The 10,852-nt window shown below is 39.3% G+C and overlaps 1 protein-coding gene across 3 annotated transcripts in view; it reads left to right on the top strand.

Annotated features, from left to right (window-relative positions):
- Positions 1–3,634: 3,634 nt before the first annotated feature.
- The window catches only part of osbpl8 (oxysterol binding protein-like 8), a 108,779-nt gene continuing 101,561 nt past the window's right edge, over positions 3,635–10,852 (top strand). For all 3 annotated transcript variants that reach the window (XM_061029659.1, XM_061029657.1, XM_061029658.1), the window contains exon 1: positions 3,635–3,950. The gene's annotated coding sequence lies outside the window, so the exon portion shown is untranslated. The remainder of the gene's footprint in view (positions 3,951–10,852) is intronic.

Raw genomic sequence — 10,852 nt, 5'->3', positions numbered from 1 at the left:
TTTATAGTCAAAGTGAATTTTTAATGGCCGTCCCTAGATGTGCCTTTAAAATATATGTCATGAAATATGCATAACAAACATAGTGTACTATGCACATGTACAGTGTTTGCAATAAAGTGTGCAACCAGGGCATTACCTAGCCTGTCATCAGCATACATTTAAGAAACAATCTCCTTGTCTTTATGTATATTTGCATCACAAAACACAACAGAAAAATACTTTGATATGATCATGATCATGACACAATAAAATCAAATAAAATAGATCTTTATTTAATGCTATAAAGTCAAGCAGCTCTTTGGCAGCTGCAGCAAAGATACAACACAGAAACATTTGTAACAAAAACAAGGAGGCCCCCTCTATTCATACCTGGAAGGAATTGATTAAATATTATTTGACTGTAGAAAAGGCTTTATCTGAAGATAATAACAAGGTCAAACAACTAAGGGACGTATGGGAGTTTATTAATGAAGCATTATGAAATCTATGAAACAATCTGTGGGGAAGGGGGGAGTCGGTGGAGAACACAAGACAAGGACTTATGTGAGTTGTGTGTGTGTCTGTGTATGTATGTGTGTGTGTGTGTGTGTGTATTAATGTCAAGCGTGGGCATGGGATGCGAGGGATGTAGTTTGTGTAAGATGAATAAATGGGATAGGAATTTACATTTTATATTTATATATATTACATGTGTATTTTTCTCTTTGTGTGTTGTGTCTTGGGATATAAATGTAAAAATGTCTCATGTGATCCTAATTTATGTAAATGTTATGATATTATGTTGGTTGATAAAAGATTGTAAGCAAGATCATGTGATGGAAAGCATTAAAGTAAAGACAATTATAGTGGCGGCTTAGATTGGAGAATGCCGCACAGAGACTAAGTGGGCCTGTAACTGTGACTCGTTCGTATCAAAATAAAATTCAAAGTCCAGATATGTTTGTTGATTTATTAAATTCAAGAGTGAAAAAATCATTCTAAACAAAAAGTCCAAATGATGACAATGATGATTAATATGATGGTCAACAGAAATGTGCAAACCGAATCATACGTTTTGTCGATAGCCTTTCGCCACACCAATGCACAGGTAAAAATAATGTAAAACCACGGCCACTGCAAATTACAGGAAATTATATCAAACCAATACAAGGAGCAAAAAATAACAAATTATCAACATAGGTAAAAAAAAACAACAACACATTATGGCTCGTACAATAATTCTAAAAGCAGGAAAAGAAGAAAAACATTTGTAACAGTGAAAGGCATTGGTGTAACAAAAAAAAAATCTTTAAAGGAACCTGGAATGATTAAGTAAATTAAAGTTGAAAGAAGCGAGGACAGGGTTGAGTCATGGTTGTTGGAGTTCTTTACATTAGAATCATTTTATTAGAATGGTTAGAATCATTTTCTGCCTTAATTAAGATAAAGGACTACTATGAGTCGAAGCTAAAAACTAACAATCTTGCAGTATCTCGGTCTGTCTCTTATCCATGCCTCATCCGTCCAGCATTAATTTCCAGCCTGGCAGTACACATCATACACTAAGAAAAAATAATCCTCCGTTTGTTCACAAATCTCATCCCACCCTTTCTGCCCCCGCCACATACTTGAAATAGCCTGAATGTGGTCTAAAGTGAATGTTTACTTGTAACACAATAGAAAAAATCTGTATGTGTCCTGGATGTCAACGTGGTTGGGAGCCACTGCTAGATGGTCCCCAAGTGCAATCACACATATAGCTACTATACCTTCTTACCTTCTTCAGCCACTAGATGTCACTCCTTACCCAAACAAACATCCAGCTCCCTGACAGATACAACTCTTAAAATTGTGTACAACTATAACCCTCGGATATAACTGCTTAAGGGTTCAATAAAAATGTATCTTATATTTATGCTTATGATAAATTTGTTCCACATTCCCCTAAAACCCTTTTTCAAAGAGTTTGTTACAATGTCTCCCTGAACATGCTTGACATTGTTTGTCGGCTATGTGATTAATATAATCGTACAAAGCCAGTCTTCTTAATTAAACATACAAAAATGTGTTTTTATGAATATTACATTTATCAAGCTTTATATTTAGATTATTTAATTAAACGCAAACAGTGCTGTCGATCACAATCCACATCCATTTATCATTTATAAAATAGTTATGGACTGCATCCAAGTTTAATGTAGACCGAACTGATCAAATGATTAAGATACCCTGTCCAGCCAGACTAATCAAATGATTACCGAGCACAAAAAGGGAGAACTGTGTTATTATGTCAAGTTAGCTAGTATTTAACCGGAAGCGGGATCTTCAGTGCTTTCCCTTCAAAATAAAGTCATGACCAGACAAAACTTTCAGGACTATAGTGAACGTTAGAAACATGAATTTAAACTTTTTTTTGTAAGATTAAAATAAACCAATATTAGAGAAATAAGACAAATAAAGAAAGACATTGAAAACTTACTCCGCAAACCAATTTTTGTTGCCAACCAAGCGACGACCTCCGTTTTTGAAAAATGACGCCAATACAAAAGTGCAAAACCCTGCAGTTCAACGCGTGTCCACTTGAGGCTGGCTCAAGGAGCAGTGAAAGTCACACACACATGACTGCCAGATTAAATTAACATGTTAACAGCCTGGAACAAAAAGGAAATAGGTCTGATTAGTTATTGTCATCACTGGTACACACTGTACTGGGGTGTAAAAAACGTCTCTGTTTTGATTTCAAAAACGATATGTCTTATTCATAGTTAGGCGCATAGCTGACATGATTTACAGCTGGGCGCGATGTAATGGTTCATCAAGAGGCTTAAAATCTGTCTCAGCTCCAGCTCTCAGCTTGTCGTTAGGTTGACTGAAAGTTAGGCTGAGACAGGATTTCCAACATGGCGGCTGCTGCTGATGAGCCTCCGAAAACCCCTGCCGTAATAGATTGCTGACGTCACTCAGGCTTCAAACATTAATATTTACAGTATGGTGCGAACCACCGCCATAAAGACTCCATGTACAGAGGCTGTAGTCCATCAAGTAGGTGGCGTGGATTCGAATCAGACCTGTGGCTTCTTTCCCGCATGTCATTACTCAATCTCTCTCTCTTTCCCCCCCACCCCTGATTTCTGACTCTATCCACTCTATCTCCAAAATAAAGGCATTAATAGCACAAAAATAAATCTATAAAAAATGTATAAAATTCACTGGAGTATTGTTTGTGGCAGTAGATCAGTCCGTAGGGACTTAGTTTGGGAACTGGAGAGTTGTCGGTTCAAGTCCCGGTGAGGACCATAATATGGTTGTTGGTCTGGTACCTGGAGAGGTGCCAGGGCACTTCCCGAGCACTGCCGAGGTGCCCTTGAGCAAGGCATCAAACCCCCAACTGCTCCGAGGTTCTCCCTGTGTATCAGTGTGACGCAGCCCCACTCTGACATCTCTCCACCAATGCATGTCCACAGGTCCTGTTTGTTAACGTGTGTGATTCGAGCCTATGTGTGTGAGATGCATGTCCCTAAAAATAAAATAGTATAAACCCGAATTTCCCATCAGGGATTAATAAAGTATATCAAAATAAAAATAAATAAAATCTAGTTTAGCTTTTACTTTGAAATGTATAACCGGAAGTAGTTGTAACTCCGGGTGACTTGACGTCCGCTAACTGAAACCCATGACAGAGCCGAACAGGCGGGCTGCTGGCTAACAAGTTGACTGAATATCGGTGGTTTATAGTCTGCAGTAAGAGTAACATTAATGTGAAGTTAATTTTTAACCCTCAAAACTTTAATATCGGACCAACATGACGCCGCGGGGCTGAGGAGGAGCCGTAAACACTCAACATATAAACATTACAACGTCGCCAGCTAACAGTTAGCAGACAGACAAACGTCCCCACAGGAGGACAGCCAGCTCTTCACAGCCAGTGAGACAGACACACAACCCACCGGGAGACCCCCAGCGAAGCAAAGGTGAGTACCCTGCAAACACAACAAGATAAACACAACAACTCCCGCCCACTCTTAATGATAAAAACGCAGCTAGCTTAATTGCTAATTCTCTGTGTGTGTTAGTTCCGAGTTGACAGCCGTGACTCTGCAGTCAGGCAGTGCGTACTCTTATGTAATAAACCAGTGCTAGCCTTATAGCTTTAAGTCTAGCTGCTTCTCCATCACCGTATGCCCACCCTCGCGTCCTTGTAAGTGTCCTCTTAATCCTAGTGTTAACATTTCGAGGAATAGTCGTGTTTATTTAAGACGTGTTGTAATCGTGTTCACTCAGGAGGCTGTGTGTGTGCTTTGCAGGAAATTGGTAAAAAATGTTGATGTGCTTCATGTTGATGTCCTGCGAGTATTTATTGAAAAGGCTCGTTTAAGATGTTTTGGGCTCTATTATTTTCATCCAGCATTGTCACCCCTAATGCTGTGTCTACTATACTGTAGTGATTAATCAATTTTTTACTTGTATAGCACCAATTCACAACAAATAGTATCTCAAGACACTTAACAAAGGAGCAGGTAAAATGTCTTTGGTATATTAATAGTGATAATAATAATAATATCTTTATTTGTATAGCACCTTTAAAAACAAATGTTTCCAAAGTGCTGTGACAGACAAATACAGCAACACGACAACAGAACAGAGATCAACAGAGGGGCCAAACAGAGAGGGCAAAATTGTAAAAATGCAAATAACCGGAATAAGACAGATTCAACAGGCAGGTATGGAGAGGCAGTTCAGTTCAGTGAAGGAAAATGAGTTTAATATCAACCAGGAGAGAACAAAATGAAAATTGAGGGAGAGTGGGACGACATCACATCACAGGCTGTAAACACAGAGTGAAGATAAAAAGAAGTGATAAACAGGACATTGGTTAAATGAATAAAGCAACAGAGAGCTGAAGAGTTAAACGATAAAAGGAGGAGGAATTTAAAAGACTAAAAGCAGTGAAATGAATACGGGAAGGGTTACATTTAAAGGCTAAAACATTTAAAGAAGAGGAAGATAAAAAGGTTAAGAGCAATAGAATTAATAAAAGGAAGAGATAGATCTTTAAAGGAGAAATCACATAAAAGCAAGTCTATAAAAGTGAGTTTTTTCTTTCTCTCAACAAGGGGAGGTCATTGGAGCCTCTCATTGTGATGTTGGTTAAATGCTGCATCATGTTGTTTGTGTTGGTTGTGTAGTTCTCTGTCTTCTTACAATATTTGCACACAGTTTTTTTTCTGTTATCTTCTCACCTCTTTCATTTTCTCTCTCGGGGAAGCCAAAATGCTTCCACACCTCCGATTTAAAAGACGGTGGTGAGTCCTCCATTTCAAAATCTTGTTCAGCAGCTGCTGACGCTCACCATATTATTGCGATTCATTTTTCAGAATACTGATGTGAATCTTGACACCTTTGAATTGATTTATCACGATTTTACGACTAATCTTTACATCCCTACTACGATGTGTTTATTGCGAGTGCTCATATCCCGGAAGTCTCAGAAATTGCGATTAATTAGACAGCCCTAGCATGTTTCTTAATCACAGCTTTATCTAACATTTACCTCCTTCTGTAATATCCTCAAACACATCATCCTGCTGCAGCCTCTTCAGTCCTGGTGCTCTGTTACCACTTTCACCGGTCAGGAGCCCCGAGCAGAAACAGGAGACTGACCGGCGCTAAGAACTTTTCCTAATTGTGTCAGACAACTGATGCGTCCGGCACATTCAGCCTGTAATCAGATATCTGATATCGACCTGTCGCGTTATCCACATGAGCTTTTATGGAGCTTTCTCCTTTCCTGTTGTTTAAATTAGATTTTTGTAGTTATTTACATCACTAACAAGGTTTTTATAAGCCTTTGCTTTCCCCCTTATCTTTCAGTAGGAGGAGAAGCAGGCATGAAATTCAGAAAAAGCAGATCTAGTAATTATGTTTTGGCATTTAATTAGTTTGATTAAATAATAAATAATATGATATGTTAATCACATTCACGTCAATATCAGAGTTAATACCGATATAAGATCGGATCTGTCCCATCTCCTGTTTTCTTTTAAAAGTTTTTCTCACAGTTTTCCTAAATAATGTAGCCCCTCTGAAATACTTTTCCTGCCAAGTAAACCCAGCACAGGGCAAAACAGTAAGGTGATGTCAAATACAGCTCTGACTGGACTTTGTAGCCAATGATTTAACTAACTATGTCACTACTTTATCAGCTGTAGAGTGGCTATGTTTCAACCACAATTACATTTTCTGGATTTTTGTCTGTCATTCAATATCAAACTGGCTTTGCAAAAAACATAAACAGAAAACAAACCAACCATAACTTCATTGTTGCTCGTTTGTTGTGACAGTTGAGGGCAGATGATGATTGTATTGATAATAAGAATATCTGGTTAGAGATGGTTGAACCTGTGATAACATTTGACAGTCATCATGCATGACTGATCATTTTGAATTAACACCAAATACCTCAAGCACCCCATTGATAACACTATCACCAGGATTACAGGAATTCATCTAACTTGTAATTGACCACCGCTAATTGAAGTCAATGATGCAATCAGTGGCCAATTTATTCTTTGTACGTGTGCCAACCTGTGTTCTACCACTTGCAGACTGTATTTCCATGTTTTCCATCTTCTCCTCATTTGCATATCAATCCCAGACTTTCCATGCCGAACTTTTGTTGAGGGGAGGCGCGCAATCCAGGGTCACAGGATGCTCCAGCTAATTTGCCAACCAAATGTAGTTTCCACTCTGCCCTTCCCGAGCCCTAGCTTGTCATCTGTGCACTGCTCTGTTGGACACACACAGCTCTAAATTTGAATGAAGAATCTACTTTGGGCGCACCAGCATTGTGTAAATACCTAAAAAGGTAAACCACACAGAAGCTAATATTGTTTGGGTTGTTTGCTCAGTAAAGGAATATCGATAAGGAAACTGAAATGTTGTCCAACAGAGGAACACGGTTAGAAATTCTGTCTTCACAGCGCAAACAAAATACGTGTTTTTATTCTGTCAAATATATACATATAACCTACTACAGATTTTTTTGGTGCCATCGAGCAAAATAATTTACTGTTAAACGTCAGAACATTTTGGAATCTTACCATTACAATCTGAAAGCAAATAGCAAATATATGAATGTGACGGTTATATTAGACAGATATGCCAAAGGTCCACCTCTGAGAAGCTGCAAACAAAGACTGTCTTCTGTTTGTTTTGTCTTGATGCTTTATAATAGATGCACACTAGTTTGTTGTTGGCCAGCTAATGAGTTAAGCCATTTTCACATATGCACTACTGAGAATATCTAGATCATTTCAGGAGGACTGCTTAGGTTATTCTCCTGACATGGCTGTTCACATATGCTACTCACAGCAGGAGACTGTCCCTGTCAGATGGGGGGGGGGTTATATCAATGCTACGAGTTGTTCGGCAGAATCACAATGTCAACAAAAGAGCAAAGAACAACATTCTGACGAACAGATGATGTAATTACTTGCGCAGAGATCGTAGCGGTTGTGGGAAGACAGTCAATGCACTGATTCCAGTCATAGTATATAAATGTCGCTCCCCCCTTCCATTGGCTCGAAGTGAATTCTCCGGAGATTATCCAGCTGCGTTCTCACATCAGCCCACTCAGACATGCTGCGGAATAAATACTAGGGGTCTCGCAGGAGAAACTCTGGGTGAAGTCTTGAGTGAAAAATTTGGCTGTGCGCGTTCACACATACACAGCTCCTCCAGGATATATGAGGAGTTTTTCAGGAGTTTTCTGCAAGTGTGAAATCCCTATTAGTCATGGTAGCTCTAGTCCTGTCTGTGGAAAGTTCCAATAACGATGCTGAAGTCTTTAAGTGACTCTCATGTGATGTGGTCTCTTCTCTTCATCGTGAATCTAAAGATAAGACTCTGGGCTTAAATGAGACACTAAAAAACACACTGACAAAAACTATATGGAGAAACAGCTTGCCTAACTTCTTGAAGGCAGAGAAATCAGTTTAGTTTGCCATTTCTATGTCTCATAACCTACTGGACAGCCTTACTGGAGGACTAAGGCCAAATTTGGGGTCTGGAGGAACATGTACCTTGAGATTTACAGTTATGTTAATCAGGCTGATTAATTATGCCAAGTGCAAGGCTGCATAATGCAACGGGAGAGACTCTTTGGATACCAGCCATTTTAAAATGGCCTTGTCTGCAACAGAGTGCTTTGATAATATATTCCTGCATTATAAATAAGTCTGTCCTACAATATATTCAGCGGTTACATGATTCTTGAAACTCTTAATATGGATACATTAACGGTGTCGACTTGTGTCCAGGTGTGTCATTTGCAGTTTATAGTTTGATGTTTGTTTGCACATGTATGAGGAAACAAATACTGTGTAGGACATAATGTGCCGAGCAGGTTTGATACCATTATGTCAGACATCCTATCTTTATGCACTCTTTCCTGTGTGTAGTTCCCCTTGTACATGTTTTAGTCTATCTTCACAGGCATTTGGTAGCAAAGGCAGAGACACAAGGAATGTTTGTACCAGTTTTATTAAGCCAAATGAAATCAATAGACGAAACAAGTTGCAAAGGAAAAAGGAAAAAAAGTTACACAAAATAGAAAATATGGGCCCAAACAACAAACCGAGGTCAACCAAAGAAAGCTGCAACTGAGTTCTGACCTGAATAAAAATAAATATCCTCATGCTGTCAGTCTTTAAGGAAGTCTTTCCATGATTAAGAGTCCCCCACCGCCATGACAGTGGAAAGATCATTCCCATGATTCCCCACCAGCCTTGACGTCATCTTTTGTTGTGATTGATAGCCCCCTGGTCGCGGAATTTACAAACTATGCCTTTAAAGCATCAGTACTTTTCAGAAATGTTGATTATTAAAAAAAGATTAATTGTTTTCATCAAGTGGTATCAAAAAAGGTTGACGACCACAGCACAGAAACACCTTTTTCTGTTTTTACACAAAGGTTCAAACATAGTCAGAAAATGCTCTACAGCTGAAGTTAATTGCTAAAAATGTGAAATGTTAACTAAGCTCAGCTTGCTTATAAATAAGAACAGACAGAAGAGAGCTTGTGACCCTTTCTGAACTGTTACCAATAGAGCTAAAAGCTTTTTGCAGTAAAGAAAGCACTTACAGCCCTGAAACACAGTTAGAGTCCTTTAAAGGGCTTCACAACAGCCCCATTATGATGTAATAAAACAGCCCCCTCACTTCCAGTGCCACGCTGAGCAAATATTCACCTGTCAGTCCAAAACAGCCTCTTCTCTCTCTGCCTTCAGACTGTAACACTATTAGAAGCTATAACAAATTTGGAGGCCAGTGCATCAGCGCTGTGTAATCTTTCCTTCTAGGACACTCAGGCCACTGGCTGTGGTTTGGCTGATTGGATGCATTTGCTCCGACAAATCCCAGATGTGCTCCAAGTGAGAGAGTTGCTTCTCAACTCTTATCAGAGTGGATTAATCCAACAGCAGCAGCACACAAATCAGGTTACGCTTTGGCCCAGGATTCTTTATTACCATACATGAAAGGTTAGCTGAGGCTCAACCAATGAATACTGTTGTTGTTATTACAATGAAATCATATTATCGTGTACCTTTCATTTTATTGCCTCAGCCCTCATTATTTCGAGGAGCCCAGATACCCTCGGCTCTCATACATCAAACAAACCAAGCAAACATTTAATTTGCACCTGTCTGTGGCGATGAAAGGGTTTAGTTTAGCATGGTTTCTTGTGTCAGCCTTGTACCACGTCCACTGCTGAGCAGGATTTGTTGTTTGATAAAGGAGCGTGGGTGTTTCAAGCTCTTTATGAGCGTCTCAGTCCATTACCTTCAGTGTCAGCCCTCGTCAGGCCCCTGGAGGAAACGTAGAAGTCCTTATTACTGCTACAAAGAACTCTAACTTCCTCGTACACGACAAAGATATCTGCTGTTTTCAAAGCTTCCTATAATGCATTCAATCGCAAAAGAAGTCTTGTGTGTCCAGCTGACTCAATCTGACAACAAAGTGAGACTTGAATCATGTCACACGTGTCTCCATAAATCTGAAGATCCAAGGACACATCTCACATCCCACATTTCATTAGGGATGAACCGATTATGAAAATCAGAGCTGATACCAATACCACATTTTAAAATAACAATCAAACCAAAAGCTGATACTGATGCTTTGTGTCTGTTTTTGAAATGATTTATGTGATTCATTGTATCAAAAATGTTGGTCCCTCCTCACTGGAACATGTCTTATAAACTGCAAAAACAGTGAAAGACTCCCACTCAGCCGACATTTTCGTTCACGACTGACCATGTATACTTATCATAGTTCGTCCATCAGGTGAATTCTTCTACCCAATAATCACATCCTATCTGAACCAGCAGTTAGGTGTTTTATAGGCCTGAGTAAAATAATCAATTCATCAATCGACGATCGATTAATTAGCCGTTAAGAATTTGCTCGAGGTAGAAAAATTTACTTGATTTACTGATTTGAAATATCAAGAACGTGTGTCATTTCATCCTCCTTTTATCAGTGCAATGGTGTATTTACAAAGTAGGCTATGTGGCAACGCTGCTGGACCCTCGACACAAACATCTGAGTGTTTTAACAAACGCACAGAGAAAGCATGGATACGGAGGTGGATAACGTTTTGCGGGACATTCCCCCACCTTTGGTTACAAAACCGACAGACTGGTGGAAAGTAAATGCGGACAGATTTCCCCGCGTAGCAAAGCTGGCACGCTAGTACCTACAACATCAGTGCCATCCAGCGGGAGCGTGCGCGCGATTCAATTAACGTTATATAGTTGACCTTAATAACATTTTAAATATATAGAGGGCAGACATATCAATGTTTCATATGCAG

This window comes from Labrus mixtus, chromosome 22, assembly GCF_963584025.1.
Source record: "Labrus mixtus chromosome 22, fLabMix1.1, whole genome shotgun sequence".
In the NCBI taxonomy this organism is placed as follows: Eukaryota; Metazoa; Chordata; class Actinopteri; order Labriformes; family Labridae; genus Labrus; species Labrus mixtus.
The sequence above is the reverse complement of the archived record's forward strand: the minus strand, read 5'-3'. Positions and strand labels throughout refer to the sequence as shown.